Source organism: Silurus meridionalis, chromosome 21 (genome assembly GCF_014805685.1).
Source record: "Silurus meridionalis isolate SWU-2019-XX chromosome 21, ASM1480568v1, whole genome shotgun sequence".
Taxonomy (NCBI): Eukaryota; Metazoa; Chordata; class Actinopteri; order Siluriformes; family Siluridae; genus Silurus; species Silurus meridionalis.
In genome coordinates, this window is record NC_060904.1 from 12,120,772 (window position 1) to 12,144,681 (window position 23,910).

Genomic DNA, 23,910 nt, shown 5'->3' on the forward strand with positions numbered 1-23,910 from the left:
AGACCTATACCCACCCATATACTGGCACCTACTGTCAGCCCAAAGGGTGACAGTAAAATCTGGTGTAGGGTTAAAGAGGTCTGGGGTGCAGTCGGTGTTCCAAATCATTTAAAAAGTGTTCAGAAGGGTTGAGGTCAAACCACTTGGGATCTTCCACTCCAGCCCATGTAAAGCATAACTTCATAAAACTGGCTTTGTGCACAGAGGCATTGTGATGCTGGAAAAGGTTTGGGTCTCCTTCTTAAAGTGAAGGAAAAATGTTTTGTGACCCCATCCAGAGACGTCCTTTACAATTTTGTGCTTCCAACTTTGCGGTAACTGTTTGGGAAATAACCACATATGGTTCCACCATAATACACACTGTGATTGTGTTTTTTAACTGCAATTTTTAAAAATGATTTATTTCTTTAAAATTTCTCATTGTTGTTTTTAATCTGGCTTTTTTGCTTTATTCATGCTGCTTACATGCATTATTATTAAAACCACTTGCCTAATATTGTCTAGGTTCCCCTTTGTGGCCCCAAAACTGCTCTTACCTGTCAAGACTTCATGAGACCTTTGGGCTGTGATGTTGTATTTGGTATGTTATGCATCTGGTATCTTTTACCTACTGCCCTGTGCACAAAGCCAGCTCCATGAAGATATGAAAGTGGCCTGCTATAGAGCTTTTCTCCTAGAAGAGTGGTGGTTATTCTAAAAGGAATAGGGTCTGAATATAGATCAGGATGTTCAAAAAGCACATATACGTCTTATGCTGATGTGTCCACAAACTTGTGCATATTGCACATGTTATAAATCAGTAATGAATGGACAGTTGGTGTCACCCAGATGAAGATGGGTTCTGTTTTAAATCTGGTTCCTCTCAACGTTTCTTCTTTTAATGGTCTTAAAACATTTTTCCTTCACCTTAAAGCATTTATCAATGTAGAGCTGCTTTAGTACATCATCCATTGTTCAGAGTGCTTTAAAAATATATTTTAATTAAACAAATATTATACCGATAATTATAGTTATATATATGAAAACAAATTCAATTATGAACATTCAAAAAGAATGTTTAAAAAGCACATAGCGATCTTATGCTCAGTTTTGCGTCCACAAACTTTTGTCTATATAATGTATGTTATTGATACTTTTGAAATCCTATTTAAGGCTGTATCCAAGCTCATGCACATGAAAGTTTACACCCGAGTCTCCGTAACCAGGGCAACGGTGTGATCTTCACACAGTGGATGTCCATTGTTCTCTGCTCGATTTTTATTGGTACAATTTTGAATAACTTTTTTTTTTTGTCGTCTTAGCTAAAATGTTCTCATGCTTAAGGTACCTGCACACTTTTTCCTACCATCAATTCTAGAAGTGTCTCTTCTTCTTATTTAGCTACTTGCCACAGCTTGCTTCTAATGTCGTTTAGATGCCATTAACTCGAGTGTGTGCGCAATGTGGTGTGCAGCCTGATGCCTGTTACTGTATCCATTGTCTATTTAGGGAAATGAAATAGGAAACACAAACAAAGGTTTGGGGAATTTTAAAATAAAGAAAAGTTTATTACAATACAAAGCGAGAGAGTTTTCCGAGGGGAACACAGTTTGAAATAAAGTGTAACAGACGTTTTCACTCTTTCATCCCGATTACTGAAACGTCTGATTGGTCATTCAGGTTTTCTTTGTCTCTGTGTTTATCGTGTACAGTTTGGTTTTTGACTCCGAACTGCTTCTCCCCCTGTTGCATTTTGGAGCAGAGGCTTGTCTTTTGTCATTTGTCCTCTTTTGCTTCTTTTTTGCATGTCAAAAGACTTTAGAGTCTGTAACTGGATTTAAACTTTAAAAGTGATCCTCAGTAAAAGAATTTGATGGTATGGTTCCTGCTTGATTTGGTTTCAGATCCACTTACAAAGACATTTACAAGGGGAACGTTTCAAGAAAAGCTGGACACTGTGTGAAAAGATCAGACAAAACAGTTCCAAACATTTGTTCAGCGTTTTCATGGACCATTTTCTTTTTTTCCGTTTTTTTTCCTGTAGAATTTGCACCAAAAAAAACCCGGGGTCATTTTATGAGGTTAATATCGATGGTTCTGCTCGAAATAATGTATGCAGGCGGTGTAGCTGTGGCTTCAGTGAAAGGAGACCCGTCAAAATACTTGCTTTAGTAATGGCATTCATTCTCACTGGATAAAATACCTGTCAGTAATGCAGCGCTCTGTTATATATTTTATATAATAATAATAATAATAATAATAATAATAATAATAATAAAAATACCTGCAAATGACTGACTTGATGTTAAAAAATATTAATTATTTTTTCACCTCTTTTTTAAACGTATTTCACGAATAAAAGTATTTCACAATTTTATATACATTTTTTTTTTTAATAATTCATTTTAAATATTAAATCAAATTACTTTTTGGTTACTTTTTTTTTCAGTAAATTAAATATCAAATCCTGTTTTACCCAACACCTTCTTAAAGAATGACGTCACAATTTATTTATTTATTTATTTTAAGCACAAATTCATGTTCAGCAGGGTTTTCTTTAATTTGTTTTGTTTTATTTATGTATTTTTAATCAAGTCTCAACTGCTGCAATTGAACTTTAATTTGATGCCAAACAAATCAGATCCTTACGATTCTCGAATCTTGTATATTTTCTTTTGTAATCGAAGCTTCCGTGTGTGTAGCTCTCCTGAGACGGTATTAAATACATAACATTAATTATAACGGAATGCTGACAGAAATGTTTATTTATTTATTTATTTATTTATTAAAATACTGTTGTGTTATGAGAATATCCATTCTAATAACATATGAATTGTGCATATTTCATCATTTGCTCATCCTACATCATTTTGCTACAACATTTTTTCTTTGGTAAATGTAGTTTCTCTTGACAGCTGCTTCAGAAAAAAATTCAGTCGCAGCATTTGTATGTGTCTAAACATTCATTTTACACCGTTTCAGTAATTAATCTTTTTTTCTTTATGACAATAGAAAAAACTGAAAACAGCACAGACATGTAACACCATGGCGGTGTTAAATTCTGCTCAGGTCAGAAAGTGCTGATTAATGTGATATAGCAGCAGCTCTGCCAGCAGACATCCCACAGGTTTATACACCGACCAGGCATAAATTTATGGCCACTGATCAGGCATACCATTATGACCATCTGTCCAATGTCAAGTCAAGTAGGCTTTATTGTCATTTCAACCATATACAATACAGTCCAGTACACAGTGAAACGAAAAAAAATTTCCCCTATAAAACACTATAAATGAACAAAAGGAACAGAGAACTACACAACTGTAAACTAGCACCACAATGTGCAACATTTAGGGCAAAAAAAACAAAACAAAAGACAACATGAGAGAAAGACAAACATGAACAGTACTGTTACAGTGGTTTGTCGATGTAAAAATAACAAAGAATTACTTTACATGTAAACATTTTGTTTGGATGTAAACATTTGCCGCAACAAGAAGTGTGCAAACTGCAGTTTTTGTGTTGGTCCCCTTTTACTGGCAAAACGGTGCTGCCTGGTTGAGCATCAACAGCGTTAACTTCTTCAGCAATGGAGTTAGTCTGTTGGATCGGACCCCACAGACATGCCTTCGCTCCCCACGTGCATCAGTGAACCGTGGCTGCTTATGACCCTTTCTGCTTCTAACACGTCAACTTTGAGGACAAAGTGTTCACTTGCTGCCTAATACATATATCCACCCACTAACAGGTGCCATGATTAAGTTAAGTGATAATCAGTTTTCTTCACTTCACCAGTCTTAATGTTATGAGTAATGGGTGTAAGAATGCGCTGGAAGGCGTCTCTAGTTTCAGTGCTTTGTAACGTTCAGACCCAAAGCTGCGACTTTATTTACTTTTGCAGAAACAAAAACACAGGCCAGATTTTCTCTCAGCTCCCAGCAGTCTTTACCCCTTAATCACTGGGATCATATGTGATCACTGTTTCCTGCCCAGTCCCAAGCCCTGTGCACCCTGTACACGTTTGACTTTTCTCTGTATTGTTTAACATGCCAGGCCAGGACCAAGGCTGTGTTATAATGTGTTATACCCGGGAAAGCACACAAGTAAAAACCCAATAAACCCTGCACAGATTTGAAAGTGTCACCGACAACATCCTGTTTAAATAGTCTGAAAGGATGTGATTTAACGAGGCTCCTGCGCGCAGTTATTTTTTTTGCTAATAACGAAAGTGAAATCAGCATCGTGGCCCTGTTATACAGCCACAAGATTTATCATTTGTTAGGGGTGAAAAAATAAACATTTTGAGACGCCGTTACACAGCTGCATTGTTATGTACTTGCTCGCTAGGTTTTGTTTTCGTGAGAGGGGAAAATGGAAATTCGAAGCCTGCCAACGAGTCCCTGTTCTCTTGTGCAAGAGATCCAGCAGGGAGATCCAGCAGGAATTCACAGGAGTGTGACAGATCAGAGTCCAAATCCCTTCCCTCACCCCTCCACCATCTCAAACGGTTTCTTCCTCACGCCAGGTCGATCGGATTTACGCACATGCGGTGTGTCGAGAATCGCTGGAATATGACGAGTCCAGCGGTTTGAAACCTCACAAATCTGTGCTTCACTCAGATCATTCCAGATCTGTCATGGTCAAAGCATTTCATATCATAGCTATTCCCAATTCCCACCGTCCTGTCACACGAGAGCTGGGAAACGACGATTGCTAGCATACGCTCCTTCACGGTGGCTCAGGGCTAAGGTTTTGATCAGAGGGTAGTTCAACTCACCATGCTGCTAATTTTTAATTCACATCTGAGCATCTTCTGCTTCTTCATGTTCAGGACCTCTGCATGTGTGTGTCTCATTTCACTGACCCATATCTAAGACTCCCCCCCCCCTCTAGTTAAAGGCTGAGTCTTGCTCAAGCACATAAAACAGGCAGCTTGGTTTTGCTACCACCAACAAAAAAACGAAAACGGTGACAAATCGTATTGACAAAAATACGAGCTCATGTATACACCTGATTGGTTGCTGATGAACAGGGAAAGAGTGAGCGTGCCTAGTCTCTCGCCATACACCTCGTTATAGAGACCTGTGGCACAGGCGCAGAACGCCTGATCTCCTGACGATAGAGCGAATACTGTTCCATCACGCTGCTCAGGAGTTTCGGGCCGCAAGATAAAGAGGTTAATCCATTTTTAGTGAGCAGTCAATTAGCTAAGAGCTTTGAGTCCAGTAAAGCAGATAGCGACTCTGCTTTTTTGGACAAGCCCCACGTTGGATGCACGTCTGAGAGGAAGAGCAGGAACAAATACGGAAGCACAGGAACCAGTTTGAATGAAATTCTAGACTGATTGAAGGGAAAATTGCAGGAACAACTGATCACTTGCTACTCACATGTAGCAGTTTAGAGACAGACTGGGGTCTAAGTGATCGGATCAGGTTCAAACAAACCCACAAACATATACACTTTATGAACAAAAGTTTGTGGACACCTCATGTATGTCCTTTTTTGAACTTCACAAAAGTGAATTGTGATTTATCAAGACAACTCATAGTGCTTTAAAGGGCAGTGCAGAATGGCACAGGTTGTATTGAGCACTAAGAAATAAACACAACATGGACAAAAATATTGGGACACAGGACTTTTCCAGCCATGGAAAAGTCATCGATGTGTGTGAATTAGTGTCATTTCATGTGGTAGCATTACATTTTTCCTTCACTTGAACTTGGAAAATCAAACCTGTTCCAGCTTGATAATGCCCCTGTGCACAGCATCATAAATATATAGTTTACATGCGTTAGAGAGGAAGATCTTAAATTCACCTTTGAGATGAATTGGAACACTGACTGCACCCCAGGCCTTTTCAACCTACATCAGTACCTCGGTTTTTACTTCACATTCCACATTTAGTCCCCATTTGCTGATTGCTTTACTTTTCTGGGACGATGTTCCACTAGGTTTTGGAGTGTCCATTCAGACACAATGGTGTTAGTAAAGTCAGGTAGGTGAGCTGAGGAGGCCTGGAATGCAGTCAGCATTCCAATTCATCCCAAAGGTGTTCAGTCGGTTTGAGGCCAGAGCTCTATAGCAGGCCACTAAAGATGCCTCCAACACATGTAAATATCTTCAAATTGTACCGCATCCAGAGATCCTATACAATCGTGCGCCTCCAACTTTGTGGTAACAGTTTCGAGAAGAAAACGCATATGGCTGGAAAGATCAGGTGTCCCAATACTTTTGGAGTATTTATTGTATGTCTGGCTGATTAAAATTGTGATCTGACCCATTGGTAGTGTATAATTAGTAACTTTTTACCCCCTCAGGATCAGAGAGCTGAGATTTGACCCAAACCCATTCATCCGAAAATTCTGCCCGGTTGTTTACTACTGAGCTGTGTGACATCACATCCTGTGCTATGTTCAGATTTCCTGTGCTATGGTTAGAAAAGATAACACTGGCATGCTGTTATCCTGAAGGAGGAGGAAAGTTTTGCACCCAGGTTTAAGGTTAAGAAACGTTCGTTCTGGCGTCCAAGATTTACTTATAAAAAAGCAAATGCATGAGGCGACATGCTTGTATAAGGAAGCTGCAGAATGGCAGAAAGCATGTGCACGCACACACACACACACACACACACACAGACACACAGTGTCAGACTTTTTAGCAACATTAGTTAAGTGAGATATTAAATATGTAAGGTGTGTGTGTGTGTGTGTGTGTGTGTGTGTACGCTCACATGTCTGTCTTTTCTCATCCTGGCTTATCACCAGCTTCTACATAGCTACTATCAGCTCCTTGCAGCTGGACATACACAAAGCACACAGTGGCCCTGCTGTGAGTGGAAGAGGGAGGGAAGTGTGTGTGTGTGTGTGTGTGTGTGTGTGTGTGTGTGTGTGTGTGTGTGTGTGTGTGTGTGTGTGTGAGAAAACCCAGTATTAAATCTTTATTAGTGGAGAATTTTGCTCATAAGTGATAATTTATTTATTTATTTATTTTAATTTTACATTTCCTCATAAATGAAAGTGTGTATGTGTGTGTGTTTTAGATAAGCAGTTCAACGTCTCTCGCAGTAGGAGGCTTCTTTTTTACTGCACTAAAGCGATCGGCACCGTTTCTGTTTTCCTGCCGTTCACGTTGCAAATAAAATATTGATAAAGCGTTAAATCATAATTGGAAAGCTTTAGAGTGAAGCACAGAGCCTTTGATTGAATCTAAAATCGATAGCTTAACTCATTGATGAATAGCTGATCGTTATCAGCGAGGGAGCATAAGTGGAGTTTTCTATGCTCCCTGGAACATAAGCGCTCCTTTGTAGGCTTGAACCGGTTTAGCGTTTTTGTTTGTTCAAGCACCTGATGGAGAAACCCATCCTGACGTATCCTGTATTTTTGGATGTGTCCAATTCCACTGGATTTTAAGTCCTCACGGTTTCAGTCTGGCTTAATGATCAAACCAGCATCATGTAAGTCAGTCTTTGTAGTATCTCCAGAGGTAAAGATCACATGCGGCATGCTCTTCTGGCTGCGATTTTGTTAGAATTTTGGTAATGTGTGTTTTGGCAGGGAGTGTAACACGATGTCGCATGTAAAGCTTGATGAAGTTGTGAGAAAAGCTTCAAGTTTCCTGATTGAAAGAGTGTGTTTTTAATACCTTTGACATTTCAGAGGTACTGAAAATATGTGCGGTCCAAATACCAATTTAAAGCAACTATTTGAGTTGATTGAGGAATCATTTGAGTCGAAGAATCCTTTGAGTCAGTCAAGGGATTGTTTGAGCCATTTGAGGAATCATTTGAGTCAAACCAGGAATCATTTGAGCCAATCAAGGAATCATTAGAAGTCATTTAAGGAATCGTTTAAAGCAATTTGAGGAATTAATCTAACCTATTGAGGAGTCATTTGAGCCTATTGAGGAGTCATACAAGCAAAGTGTGCAATTGTTCGAGCCAATTAAGGAATCTTTTGTAACAATCGATGAATCATTTAAGTCAATCAAAGCATCATTTGAGTCAATTAAGGAAACATCTGCGTCAAGCGAGGAATCGTTTGAGTTAATCACAGAGTACTTTGAGTCACCCAATCTTTTAAGCTGACTTGAGGAATCACTTGAGTCAGTCAAGGAATTGTTTGAGCCAAAAGAGGTATCCCAGTTGTTCAAAGAATCATTTGATTCAATTGAGGAAACATTTGAGTTATTTAAGCAATCATTTGAATTTCAATCAAAGAATCACTTAAGCCAAATAAGGATTCCTTCTTAAAGTAAAAATGTATGAAGTAAAAATTATTTCAGCCGCTTTCTAGGATTCATCCTCAGATTTTATAGTCGTCTCTTCTCCTACAGCATCACAGCTGCTGCTTGTAATTGATTTTGACCTACAAAGAGAACCGGTGTAGACGGAGAAAGGTCAGATTTCTTTTCCCCCTCTGAAACAGGAATACTCGAGCTTTATTTTACTGCCTTCTGTCCCAGATGAGATTCATTACACGAGATCTAAGCCTCTCATAAACAGAACTGTTTCAGCTCTTTATTACGCCTGTAGTCAGCTTGATGTGTTCTTGTAAAAAACAAGGGATATAAGGGGGGTGGTTTTTGGCCCGTCAGGAATTTTCCGATTAATTTTTTTAATGGCATTGTGGCTACTATGAAAATGTACATCATTAGTTCTGGTTTTATTTTAGCTGGATGAAGATCTGGATGTTTTTTGTAGCAGTCATTTTTCAAGCTGACAACAGCCACTTACACAATATGTAGAATGTCTTTTTTATATATAAATTTGTACTAATTTTTTATGAATTTTAATGTCAGACAGGTGACTCGTCTTGTAAAACTGTGATTTGAATTTGAAGTTTTCATCACAATCCCTGTTGTACTTCCATTACGGTTCATATTGTGTGATTTATCAAGACAACTCAAAGTGCTTTGAAGAGCAGTGCAGAATGGCACAGGTTGTAATGAGCACTAAAGAAATAAACACAACATGGACAAAAATATTGGGACACAGGACTTTTCCAGCCATGGAAAAGTCATTGATGTAGGTGAATTAGCATCATTTCATGTGGTAGCATTACATTTTTCCTTCACTTGAACATGGAGAATCAAACCTGTTCCAGCTTGATAATGCCCCTGTGCCCAGAGAAGTGGAGATTATTATAACTGCAAATGTGGAATGGGATGTTCATATGTTCAAGTGTCCACAAACTTTTGTCCACCAAGTGCATTTGGTCTGTTATGTGCAATGCAAATTTAGTTTCAGATTCCTGTTTGCAGTTGATGGGGGTGAAACCTAGCATGGTTTTCTGCTATAGTAACTCATCTGCCTGACTATTTGACGGGCTGTCAGATGCTTTTCCGCTCACCACGCTTGTAAAAAGTGGTTATTTGAGTTAGCCTTGCTGTCAGCTTAAATAAGTCTGACCATTCTGCCCTCTCATCAACAAGACATTCCTGGCTGCAGAACAGATACTTATATGTTCAGGGGTTTTTGCTCTATTCTGTTGTAAAGGTATGAAACAGTCAGCAGCTTTTAACCAGGACCAGGCTTTGGAACATGTGGAACAAGGTTTTTGGATGAGATTGAAACAGAGGAGTGCTAGTGATTTAGGGCAGTCTGAATATGGACATGAGAATGATATATATGCAATATATACACAGACCAGGCATAACATTAGGACCGGTGAGTAAAGAACACTGATTATATCTTCATCATGGCACCTGTTAGCGGGTGGATATATGTATTAGGCAGCAAGTAAACATATCGTCCTGTTAAAGGCGGGAAAAATGAGGATCGGAGGGAGTTTAAAAAGGGACAAAATTGTTAAGTCTAGACGACTGGGTCAGAGCATCTCCGAAAACTTCGGTCTGCAGTGGTCATCCGTATCAAGCTGCAAAACCTCAAATATATCCATGTGGAAATATTGGAGAGGAAATTGATTTGGGCGCAGATACCCTTACAAGGACAGTTACAAGACGCGCTTTTCAGAATGTGAAAGGAGACGTGGCGAATTGTGTTCATTTGGATTCTTGCTTTAGTAATGACATTGATGATATCTATCACACAGCAGCATGCAAAACGTGCAGACGTGCACTAATCTGTTTACAAGCACACGAATAACACAACTCTTTTCAGAGAACAGGGGAAATGAGACGAGTTTAGGATATACGGCATTCATACTGTGTGTGTGTGTGTGTGTGTGTGTGTGTGTGTGTGTGCGTGTATTATAAATGCAACATTTCATCATTAAGACAAACTCACACCCCTGTTACTGTATAGTTAATGTGACCTACTCAGGAAATCGAAATCTTGCAGAGTAATGCGGGCGTGTGCGCGAGCGTACGTGTGAAAAAGAACGAAAGAGCGAGAGACGAGGACGATGGAGAGACTCGTCTGCTTCTGTGCACTTTTTCTGCACCGGCTGTTCTCTCCGCCTCTGCTAAAGCTATAAAAAACACAGCATAAGGAAACACCTCAGTGTGTGACAATTACGAGATAAAAACTGGTTTGTTTCAAAGTGTGTGTGTGTGTGTGTGTGTGTGTGTGTGTGTGTGTGTGTGTGTGTGTATTTGTGTGTATATTTGTGTATATTTTTTGTGAATAGTTTATTGCTCATAAGACTTCAGTGTTCCAGACTGTTTGTCTTAGTGAAAGTGTCCCGTCTTTTCACTGTTTGCCGTGGTTTGGTACACACACAGGTGTAAGGAAGCTGATCGCCCTTTTTATGTCAGACTGTTTGTGGAGTGAGGGATATCCAAAGAGAAGGACAAGCAAGTCACAGGTGGAGGGAGGGAGGGATGGAAAAACTCAACCTGTGATGTCATCAGAGTCTCAGTGCTTCTGATCATAAATCTCTTTCAGTCTCTCTCTCTCTCTCTCTCGCTCTCTCTCTCTCTCTCTCTCTCTCTCTCTCTCTCTCTCTCTCTCTCTCTCTCTTTCTCTCCACCCCCCCCCCCCCCCTTTCCCCTATTCTCTCTCTCTTTCTTTTTCAATCTTGGTCCCTCTCTATCATCACTTTCTATCTCTTTTATCTCTCTCTTACAATCTCTCAATTTCTATCTCTCTTCGCTATAGCTCCCTTCTGCCCTCTCTGTCTTTCTTTTTAATTTGTCTGCAATTATCTATCTATCTATCTATCTATCTATCTATCTATCTATCTATCTATCTATCTATCTATCTATCTATCTATCTATCTATCTATCTATCTATCTATCTATCTATCTGCCACTTATTCTCCTTATCCTTTTACTCTATATCTCTCACTACAACCCCTGCCTTGCTGTCATCTCTGTACATCTGTTTCTCTGTACACACTCTCTCTCTCTCTCTCTCTCTCTCTCTCTCTCTCTCTCTCTCTCTCTCTCTCCTCTCTCACTCTCTCACTCAGTCATATTCTGTCATTACCCATATAACCTTATTTCACACAAAGCATTGTGGGTAGGGTGCGGATAGCAGCTGTGCTGATGTAATCTTGGTTTGTTAGCAAGATCTCATGCTCATGTTTTGCTTTTTTGAAACTGAGAGGAAAACACACACACACACACACACACACACACACACACACACACACACACACACACACATGCATGCACACAGTTCTTGTGAGGATGTTTTAATGGCATAAAATCTATGCTCACATTAAACCCTAACCTTCAGTAACCATAAGTGAAAATGTAGCTATAAAGATGTAAATGCGTAGTTTTGTTCTTTAATAAACAAAAAGTTGCAAGTTGCAATAGTATTTCTGTTTTGTAACACGCCAACAGATGGCAGCACACGGCTGCACTCACAGTCACAGGGAGCACCGACCTTCATAAGTCAGTGTGCCAAAAGACATCTGACCACGTCTGCTATTCTGACCACAACGCCTTGTGAGTAATCTCACTTCCGCACCCACCCTACTTGCCAATTTTGGCTTCTCCGGACTTCGCCTTCTTTCCGAAGAGGAAGATCCTGCTTGGAGGTGTCCCGTTTTATGCCATTAGTTTTTTCCACCTTGTTGTTGATTATTTTTCTGTAATAGCATACACCTTCATTTGCGTACGCTATTTATTGCCAGGGTTTTTATAATTCTCTATAGTACTGAATGAAGCTTATAGATCGTATAGAGTTTATTAATACAGCCTAAAGCTGACAGCAGAGCCGAACACCCCTTGTGTCTATATTGTTGAATATATATTCGAATCCAACGCTGTAGGAATTCAGAATATGCTCACTTGAAGAGCTCACAAAATTTTTTATTTTTTTTTTTCCTTTTTTTTTTGGAGAGGGAATTGGATTTGTAGCTTTTCATGTCATTAGCACAATGTTCAAAAAATAGCCCCAAATTTTTTTTTCTCGCGTGCCATACAGCAAAATACGGAGCGTACAGTTTGCGTGTTTGTTGTGTAAGAGCTGGAGATTTAATTAGATCTCGCTGTAGGACGGAGCCGAGGACGATTCGTGCGCAGAGCTGTAAATATTTGGACAGAATGTGTTGTATTAGTCAGTTATGTTTAATGCACACATCTTTCATAGCTGTGCGTCGCCACTAATTGAGTCCCCTGTGTGCGTATATGTGTGTGTGTGTGTGTGTGTGTGTGTGTGTGTGTGTGTGTCTGCGTGTGTGTATGAATGACTAAGCCTGCCATTAATCTTGTAAAATGACTGACAATTTCACAACACCGTGTCTCAGTAGGTGGCGTGTTTAAAAAGCGACAAAGGAAAAGAACTCCACGGGGTCTTTTTTCGCTCCTCCTTTTCTTCTCATCTCACTTTTAGCATGATATCCTGTCAATGTTTTTGTGTCCAGAATGCACTATGTATAGGATGATTATATACTGGATGGCCACAAAATCTGTGACTGATCTCACTAATGCTCTTGTAGCCAAGCGAATCCCAAATTCTAGTCAAAAGCCTTTTTGGAAGAGCAGAGCTTAATAGAACAGCAAAACAGGAATTCAATCTGAAATGAGAGGCTCAACAAGTGTAGAGATCAGGTGTCTGCATACTTTTGGATTTATAGAGTGGGTACAGGATATTCTATATATATATATATATATATATATATATATATATATATATATATATATATATATATATATATAATATAGTTTTTTCTTGCTGTTGTACCTATAGCACTGCACACATCAGTCTGGTAGTCCGAGGCTACAAGTGTTGGTTCATTAGCATGCGAGAGTCACGGATGACCTTTGCAGCATCAGGAACACACAGATATGGAAATCCTGACGAGCGAGGCTAAGCAGTCTCAGAAGTCTCCCTCTAGCACAACATGCCTTGGGTTAAATATATCAAGAAAAAAGAAGATGCTCGCCAGACTCATTAATAATTAAAGGACTCAAATTTTATGTTTGTGCATGAGAATAGCTGAATTTTATTGCACCAACCAACTAACTCATCCTTACTACATTGCACATGTAATGCTCTAGGTTTATAGACTTTAGATTTGCTAGATAGATTTGCTTTGTAGAATTCAAGTAATCTTGCGTACCAGTGTAGATTTATTCATTGCTAGAGACTCAAAGCACTTTTGTACGTCGCTCTGGATAAGGACGTCTGCTAAATGCCGTAAATGTAAATGTAAATGTATAGACAACTGAAACATGGGGCTGGAGTTTAAATTCGTCCTCTAAATTGGCCACTGAAATTGTTTGTTTTGGTCCAACCCTGTGTTCTCATTTAATGCCAAATGCATCAACAAACCTCGGCGGGTTCACCACTGTTCCTTCTTCGGATCACTTTGATAGATTCTGATTACTGCAGTTTTGGAGATGCTCTGTCCCAGTCGTCTAGATGTCACAATTTGGCCCTCGTCAAACTCTCATTTTTCCTGCTACTAACACGTCAACTTTGAGGACAAATTGTTTACTTGCTGCCTAATATATTCCACACACTAACAAGAGCAATGATAGAGATAATCAGTGTTATTCACTTCACTGGTCATAATGTTATAGTGTCATAATGTAGTGAAAAGAAAAGCCCTCTCGAATTCTGATTTAGAGTTTGCTGTTTGGCAAAGCGGCTCTCACATGGTCTGAGCACTAAAACACTCTGTTTCTAGAAAAAAATTATTCACCACGGGGTTTATTTCCATCAATCAGCCTCATGATGATGATGATGTTGTTGTTGTTTGTGATGAGCGCGAACATCTCCTCCTCCACACATGCTGTTATACGTGCGAAAGAAGCAAAAGCTACATTCCTTCGGTTTCTGAATGAAAACCAAAAAGCACGTTTGTCAATCGCTGCGTTTGGAATGCCGCAATTTTTACTCAGGAAGTCAGGAATTATGGAGGAAAAGCTTTAAAGCTGTCCCTGCTTGATTAATGAAATCTTATGCTGTGGCATTACGGTGTCCCTTCTTCAGAACGCCGAGGCTCAGACCTGTTCCAGCATGAGTTAAGATTGGATCGGACGAACTACAGTGTCCTGTTGGGATTAGCGTCTGATCTTACTCATGATCATGGACAAAAGTATTGGGACACCTGACTTTTTTAGCCATGTGTGGTTCTTCCCGACAAATTTAGAGGCACACAATTGTATCAAATGCATCTGGATGTGGTAGCATTACATTTTTCCTGTGCTTAACCAAGAGGCCCAAATCTGTTCTGGTATAACAGTGCACCTGTGCACAAAGCCAGCTCCATGAAGATACGCTCTACACAGGTTGGAGTGAAAGATCTACCGTAGCCTGACTGCACCCCAGGTCTCCTCACCTTACACCAGTACTTGACTTTTCCAACGTCCCTGTAGCTGAATGAACACAAGCGCAGTCTAAAATCACGTGGAACCTCTTTCCAGGAAAGTGAAGGATATTGTTGCGTTTAAATTAAATGATAATTGATAATGAAAATGTTATTTGATGTGAATAATGTGATTTCTAACGCTGTTGTGATCAAAGCTCGTACTGCCTTTTGCTTCAATACTTGCAGCATTACAGTGCAATAAATACTATTATAATGTAGTGCAGTAGGATTTTGTTTTCTGTCAGAGTTTGAACTGTGGGTTGGGGACATCTGCACAATTTCCCAAATAGTAATTCCATGCTGAAAGGTATTTCCTTCTCTCTCTCTTTTTTTCCTTGACTGAGGTTGGAAATTACTTGTTTTCTTTGAAGGCAGCATTTTAGATTTATGCAGTACAGATGCATGTCGCTTTCGTGGCGTTAGTAACAATCGTCATTTCATCAGAGAGAGAGAGAGAAAGTTGCAGGCTGGATCTGTAATCCGTATCTTGTTACCCCCGATAGAATCTGTAAGAGTGAATGGGAAAGTTTATAGGACTGTGGTGAGACCTGTGCTGTTGTATGGTTTAAAGACAGTGGCATTGAGTAAAAGGCAGGAGGTGAAACTGGGGGTAGCAGAGCTGAAGATGTTGAGGTTTTCGTTGGGAGTGACGGGATTAGAAATGAGTTTATTAGAGGGACAGTGCATGTAGGACGTTTTGGGGACAAAGTGAGAGAGGCCCAATTGAGATGGTTTGGACATGTGCAGAGGAGGGACATGGGGTACATCGGTAGGAGAATGCTGAGGATGGAGCCACCAGGAAGGAGGAAAAGAGGAAGACCAAAATGTACGTGATTTGTAATTGTATGAGCTTCACGACTGACAAACTAATATTCAAGTAAGTGATTTTATTAAATGAAAGACATAAGGTGGATTAGTTAACGTTTAGGTGTGTGTGTGTGTGTGTGTGTGTGTGTGTGTGTGTGTGTGTGTGTGTGTTTGTTTGTAATACCACATTAGAGTCTAGAAGTCTCTCAAAGGAGAACCCTTCCTCATCTGTGTGGTCCATATTCAACATAGATTCATAATATACACACTGTATGGACCAAGGTTTGTGGACACCTGACCATAAGATTTGTACACTGCATGTCCAAAAAAAAAACCACACTCTTGTATTTTGTTGTCCTTTAGCGTTGATTATGGCACTTTTTCACCGTGGCATTGTTTCATTAAGCTTCCAGAGTTGCGGTAATTTTTTACTAAGATCTTTTTGAGTTGAACTGTTCTTAACCCAAGTTTAGTAGTTTCAGCAATCTCCTTAGATGTTTGCTTTGCTTGATGCATACCAATTATTTGACCCTTCTGAAACATATTCACATCTTTTTCACAGGCCGTGTCTTCCGACTTGGTTGTTTAAGAAATGAGAAGCTGCTCAGTGCATCAGTTAGAGTTTAATAACTTGTTTGCATCTGAAACATAATCATCCATGCAGTGAAATATCCAATGGGAGGCTCTTACCTATTTGCTTAGTTAAATCCAGGTGGTGACTCTTTTTTTATTTTATTTTAACAGGCAGTGTATTTGCTTTTTGAACATCCTGTTCTACATTGAATCCCCTTTTGCTGTTACCTCCACTCTTCTGGGAAGATGTTCCTCTAGATTATAGTGTGCACGTCTGAAGATTTGTGCACATTCAGCTACAAGGGTGTTAGTAAAGGCAGGTATTGATGTAGGTGAGGAGACCTGGTGCGCAGTCAGCGTTCCAGTTCATCCCAAAGGTGTTCAATATGGTTGAGGTCAGAGCTCTATAGAAGGCCACTGAAGATCTTCCACTTCAAACCAAACATATTCTATACAATTGTGTATAGAAGAATCACATATAATCCCTCAAAGACAAAACAGTGAAACGTTTTATAATTTCAAAGATTTCTCTCTGGTTCCACAGAAAGATGCACTGAAGTAACTTGTGATTTCAGCCTAAAAAAACAAGGAATTATGACTGTCACGAAATTGTAAGTGTACAATATCATATAATCACTCTGACCATCAGCGCTTTTCATGTCACTTTCTTTATTCTCGTATCCTGCGGTGAAAGGCAATAACGGCGTTTTAACCACCCACCCCGAGTCTCGCCGTCTCCGTTCTCACTCTGCAGATCTGCTGATTTAATGCAGTCGCTTCTCCTCCGTCGGCGAAATTTCCCATTTGTGTTTTTTTTATTTATTTTTTATCAGCTTTCACATATTACAGCTTTGTGGCCCGTCATCTCTGTGCAGTCCCTCATCACGGAGTATTTGACGAGCCGGCATTTGGACCGTTTACAAACGGATTCTATTGGGCTTATGTTCATTTCGCTGTAGCATGTAACTAGCAGCTGGGGTCAGACACCCACCAAACACTGTGTGTGCAAGAGTTAATGTTCTGCTCTGCCGCCATACGATTGGCACATTAGATCACTACAGGTAACGTTCACATCAAACAGCCCTATGAGAGGAAATTGAGACGATCTCAGTGGCTTCGGCCTGTTATAGGCCGTGTTTGAGGCTGCTTTGTATTTTAGGAGCTCCTGATAACCTGGGATTTTTAACACACAGCATGGTGCGAAAAACAACAAACATCCAGTGGGATGGAGTGTTGCAGGTGGACCCTGCATGATGAGAAGAGACAGCAAGGCGAATGCTCGAATTATCCCTCTTTCAGGGCCGCAGCTACTGATTATTTCAGTAACATTAAATATAGTATTATTAGTATCGATATTAGTATATTAATATATATATCAGGGTCTCTTAAAACGTACAAGTGATTTGTTTTCATCTTATTTAGTGCATTTAATTGCCGTTTTACATCCAAATGCAAAAATATATGAAAGGGAAAAAAAATATAAGTTATAAAAATCTATTCCAATTGCTTTAAAGAAGGTCCATGCACTGTACGGCATCTTCTTTGTTTTAGTTTGAAATGATTCCAACTTTCGGTTGTGTTCTTTAGCCTAAATCTCCTCGCTGTTTTCTCTCCGTTCCTCTATTTTTCATTCTACAGCGTCCTCTGTGTTACCTGTCCAGGGGTCTCATTTATAAACGTGTCCTTCACGTCGTGCGCACACGGGATCCAGAGTTTACTTACAGGTGCGTAGGTTATTTAAGTGTAAAGTGGCACAACCATTTCATGGAAAGTGCCGTACGCAAAGGTTGTGCTCTCTCTCTCTCTCTCTCTCTCTCTCTCTCTCTCTCTCTCTCTCTCTCTCCTCCCTCCCCCTCATTTCCTTTTACACTCTCTCTTTTGCTCTGTCCCACATGCACACACATTTCCTCTTTTCTCTCATTCAATCATGCTCCTTCTCTCTCCCCCTTTCTCTCTTTCTCATTCTCTCTGAGTCTCTCTTTCTCTTTCACTCTCCCCCTCATTCTCTCTGACTCTCTCTCTTTCCCCCATTCAATCTTACCCAGTCTCTCTGCCTCACTCTCTCTGTCTCCTAATTCTCTCCCTCCCTCTTTCTCTTTTTCACTCCTCTTTCTTCCTCTGTCTTTTCTTCCTTCCCCTCTCTACCTCTGTGTGTGTGTGTGTCTCCAGAGCAGTCGGATAAAAATCCAAGTCCTCCGTCATATTTCGCATATTTCCCACGGCTCTCTCTGCACTTTCCCTCATACCTGCTCCACTACTCTTTGAAGCTCTTGTGCTTTAACTGCTCATTCTGCATGAACTCTCTCACCTGCACACGTCGGTGTGACGGATCTCCATCCAGCACGTTTCACACCGCCTCCGTAATCCCGCTCCGAGTAGCGGAAAAGCCCGCTTTCAACTCTTTTACGCTACACTGTATTATCCCTTTAAGTGTTAAGGGGAAAAGAGTGAAATTTACACAATCGCTTTGCACAGCAGGTGATCACATAGTGTGTGTGTGTGTGTGTGTGTAATTGTTCACCTGGATTGGATAGAGAGCAGCTTGCAGTAAAGTTCACCTTATTACGATATGGTTGCATTCTAGTTGCCTGGTTGCCGTAGCAACATGATTGACGGTTATCAGTGAGAGTGGTGTGTGTGTGTGTGTGTGTGTGTGTGTGTGTGTGTGTGTGTGTGTGTGTGTGTGTGTTTGTGTGTGTCTGACCTCCGAGGGGAATGTGTTCACATTAGCACGTATACACACACACAGATATAGAGCTATTTTCTAATTCTGGCATCCTTTATATACAGCTGTGTGTGTGTGTGTGTGTGTGTGTGTGTGTGTGTGTGTGTGTGTGTGTTGTGTGTGTCTGACCTCCGAGGGAATGTGTTCACATTAGCACGTATACACACACACACACACACAGATATAGAGCTATTTTCTAATTCTGGCATCCTTTATATACAGCTGTGTGTGTGTGTGTGTGTGTGTGTGTGTGTGTGTGTGTGTGTGTGTGTCTTGCCATGTTGAGCAATGTGTGCATTCCTCAAGTTTAGAGTCATCAATGACCTCCATTACAAATACCTGTCCAGCTGTGTTTGTGTGTGTGTGTGTGTGTGTGTGTTGCGAGGGTCATTCTGCTACAGCACGACACTTTTCCCTAGGGGGTCCGACCACCACCATCATCATCATCATCATCATTAGCATCAATGCTAGAATGATGTTTACCAACCCAGCGTGTGTGTGTGTGTGTGTGTGTGTGTGTGTGTGTGTGTGTGTGTGTGTGTGTGTGTGTGCGCGCGTGCGTCTGGTAAACATGTAGTTAGTACATTAAGAAAGAAGATTGACTGTAATGAATTATTGATACCAGGAGGCTGTCTGTCAAATCCTAAATCTCTCCTTCTTCAGGACGAAATGAAAGTGTTTCAGTGCTTCTCGTGTGCAATCGCATACAGTTTAAAGCGTCCTCAGGACTGAACGTTTTTTTACAAAGGCAAACACAAGCAACCACCAAGAGATCTGATGCCTGAAATGCCAGTTCGTCTCTCTGTGTGAAAAGAGAACGAATTGCCGTTTGATTTCTTTGTTCGTTCCTTTTCCATAATTCATTTAGTGTTTTACTCCGGTGCAGAAAGTGCTGAGAAACGCACATTCCGGATTGAAATCCGGTCATACTCAAAGAGCGTGAACTTCCCTCATCTCACCGCAACAACGATGCAATTCAATACCATTCACTTTTATTTGTAGTGCACTTTTAACAATGGACATTGTCCCAAAGCAGCCTTGCAGAGATAAATAGGTTATCGAATATGAATTTATACACGAGTGCGTGTACACAGTAGAGACAAAAGTATTGGGACACCCAACTTTTCAAGGCGTATGTGGTCCTTTCCCAAACATGTTATCGCAGGGAGGCACACAGTTGTATAGGAGGTTTTCGGATAAAACTTTTCCTTAATTTCGAAAACTTGGAGACCCGAACCTGTTCACCCTGTGCACAAAGCGAGCTTGATAAAGACATTGTTACACAGGTTGGAGAGGAAGATCTTTAATGGCCTGCTATAGAACTCTGACCCCAACCCTATTGAACATCTTTGGGATGAATTGGAACACTGACTGCACTGCAGGCCTCCTCACCTCAGCTACATCATTACCTGCCTTTACACCCTTGAGGCCCAGAAGAGTGGAGGCTATGATTCAATTTAAATTGATAATACATATTTATAGCATTTATCAAATCACATGCCATTTCCTTCAATATTACATGCCATTTCCTTCAATATTATTATATAGGTAGGAATTCCATGCTTACAGGTATTTCCTGATTTCGAAGTACAGATACATGTTGCCTTCGTGAACAACAATCATCTCCACCAGCACACTCCAGGTTAATTATAAGAGCGAATGGAGACTGGACGTGGAACGGGATGCTCAGAAACATGTACGGATCTTTAGTCTATACAGCGTCTGCCTCATAAAAAGCCGTCGTGCTACGTCACCGACGCCTCAAAACTCATTTCTAGCACACGCAAGCCGGATAATAGTTCTGTTTTTTCCTGTGTATCGACAGTCAACCTTTTCTTGATTGCGTTGCTAACACCTGCTCTCAGCCCGAATGTGTAACTAGTGGAAAATCAACAGTGAGCGGGAGTGAGATGTGTAATATTAGCGCTGCACCGGGAGCACACTCAGGAGTATGAGCTTTATTTCACTCGCACATGCGAAGCAGAAAGGCTGTGTGATGTGCTCAACACAGCCAAAGGCCTTTAATTGCTCCTTTGTTCGTGTAGCAGCTGTTGCCATGGCACCTTTGAGGCTCTCAGAGTAGTGCTGTCTCTCTCAAGCACACACACACATATACACACACAGTTGGGCTAGAAACCGTTTTAGTTAAGGTTTTATTAAACACGCATGCAGCCAGAGGGATAACATTTGCATTTGACGTGAGACACTAAACGCCATCGTACGTTAACACGCTTCTGGCATGAGAGTGTGTGTTTTTTTTTTTTGTTTGTTTTTTTTTTTGTGTGTGGGGAGACGTGTGTGGAAGGTTGATCTCCTGATCCACTCGCTTTGATAGAGATGTTGCGCTGCATGCTGATATTTTATTCATGCCGTCTGAGAAAGCTGCAGGCCAGAGCGCCGTGCGAAGGAGCGCTCCGAATAAATTCTGACTTCACTTTCTCTTCATCTCATACACGCATATATACACACTCTTGCGCGCACACACACACACACACACACACATTCGCACAATTACCGTAGAGATAGAGAGAGAGAGTCAAAGAGAAGAGGCAAAAGTCAGAGTAAAGCCCCTATGAGGATTTCCCTTTCAGACAGAAAAAAAAAAATACTCAATGTAATGTGTGTGTGTGTTTTGTTTTGTTTTCAAATAAGGCTAATCTGATTAATTGTTTATGTGTTTGTTCTAACAGGAGGTATGTGCGATTAGCAGCCACGCAGGTGAGATCGCAAGCTCCGTAGTGCAGGAACCTGTTCTTCACCCGCACTGACTTCAGCCCAGCAGGTAGGAGTGCGTCTGTGTGCCTTCTGTCGACACAATCAGTTTCAGCGCGCACACAAGCGATTCAGATTCACCCCGAATCACTGGCGTGTTGTCTTTTTAGAATGAACATGGAATCTTCATAACAGTTTTTATTTTATTTTATTTTTTTATCCGCTTTGTATTTTATTTTTAAAGTTTAAATGTTTTTGTAATGATGCACGTCGATCTTTTTTTTTGTCTCCAACTTTACCCACAATTCAATGTGGCTAGTTGTCACTACTTTCTAGTCTACTTTCTAGGCTAATATTTCAAAATGGAAATTGGATAGTGTAAAAAAAAAAAAATTACAATTGCAATAATAACCAGCCTCATATAGTCACAATAAACATCATCATCATCATCATAAAGGTATTAATAGCCACAATAAACATCATCATCATCATCATCATAAAGGTATTAATAGCTACAATAAACATCATCATCATCATCATCATAAAGGTATTAATAGCTACAATAAACATCATCATCATCATCATCATAAAGGTATTAATAGCTACAATAACCACCATCATCATCATCATCATCATAAAGGTATTAATAGCCACAATAAACATCATCATCATCATCATAAAGGTATTAATAGCTACGATAACCACCATCATCATCATCATCATCATCATAAAGGTATTAATAGCTACAATAACCATCATCATCATCATAATAAAGGTATTAATAGCTACAATAACCACCATCATCATCATCATAATAAAGGTATTAATAGCTACAATATCCACCATCATCATCATAAAGGTATTTATAGCTACAATAACCATCATCATCATCATCATCATCATCATAATAAAGGTATTAATAGCTACAATAACCATCATCATCATCATCATCATCATCATAAAGGTATTTATAGCTACAATAACCATCATCATCATCATCATCATCATCAAGGTATTAATAGCTACAATAACAATCATCATCATCATCATCATCATCATCCAAAGGTAATAATAGCTACAATAAATATCATCATCAGCGTAATAAAATAAATATCTTTAATACTCATCATCATCATCATAAAGGTAATAATATCTATAATAAACATCATTATTATAAAGGTAAGTATAGCTATAATCAACATCATCATCATAAAGGTAATAATGGCTATAATAAACAATATCATCATCTTCATCATCATCATAAAGGTAATACTAGCTAGAATAAATACCTTCATCCTCATAAAGGTAATAATGGCTATAATAAACAACATCATCATCATCAACATCATAAAAGTAATAATAGCTATAATAAACACATTCTTTATCATCATCATCATCATAAAAGTAATAATAGCTATAATAAACACATTATCATCATCATCAAGGTAACAATATCTATAATAAACATCATCATCATCAAGGTAATAATGTCCTTAATAAACATCTTCATCATTATAAAAGTAAAAATAGACAGAAAGACAGTCATCATCATCATCATAAGACAAAAAAATATAGAACAGCTGGATAATTATTTACAGGTTGCAGTAAGGCTGTGTGTGTGTTTGTGTTTGTGTTTGTGTGTGTGTGTGTGTGTGTGTGTGTGTGTGTGTGTGTGTACGGGACACTGTGGCACCGAGCATGACAGTAATGTGTATCGATCAGCGTAAGAGCACCACTAAATGGATTAACGGTTGTAAAGTGTGATATTTAATTTTGCGCGGCGTTAATGCTTCAGGCGTCGTATTGGAAATCAGTTTGTGACTCTTTGTGTGTTTGTGTTACTTTTCCCCAGCGCAGCTCTCATGTTCCTCCTGCCTCTGTGCAGCAGCCGCTGGAGCACACACACGAGTGCGATATCAGAACGAGTATGTAAACGGAAATACATGGCACTCGGAGCGCACTAGACGAATCGGGCTGCACGGCGAACTCTTGAGACGCCGCTGAGAAACTGTTTCTCTTGTATTTGCTTTCACACATTATCACTTCGCCTGAAACAGCAGAGGTGTGAAATCCCACGCAGCTCGTATCGAGTCGCCTCCGAGAGGCCTCTGCAGACTCGTTTTCCGGGGGCAAAAACTTCCAGACATCGCATCCTCCGTCTATCATTACGCTGTATGTCTGAATCGGTGCCGTCTTTTAGTGTAGCGTGATGCCCTTTCTGCTCTTACGTTTACTTTAGTACGGTGCAGCATGAAGAAAAAGGCTTTGTGGAATATAACCGGGGAAGTTCGGTGCATTCATTGCTGCATGATTTGTCTACAATGATGATTATAATTGAGCAGTCTGTGACCTGGAAGTGACGAGCCCCTGATGATGTCTGCTCTG

The 23,910-nt window shown here is 40.0% G+C and overlaps 1 protein-coding gene across 2 annotated transcripts in view; it reads left to right on the forward strand.

The window, feature by feature from the left end:
- galnt1 (UDP-N-acetyl-alpha-D-galactosamine:polypeptide N-acetylgalactosaminyltransferase 1) overlaps nt 1–23,910 on the forward strand; it is a 120,786-nt gene that overhangs the window by 20,620 nt on the left and 76,256 nt on the right. Inside the window, exons 1-2 of one of the 2 annotated variants that reach the window (XM_046834031.1) lie at nt 17,790–17,812; nt 21,504–21,595. The gene's annotated coding sequence lies outside the window, so the exon portion shown is untranslated. Of the gene's footprint in view, nt 1–17,789; nt 17,813–21,503; nt 21,596–23,910 lie in introns of those variants that run through there. The other variant, XM_046834029.1, reaches the window with a different exon arrangement.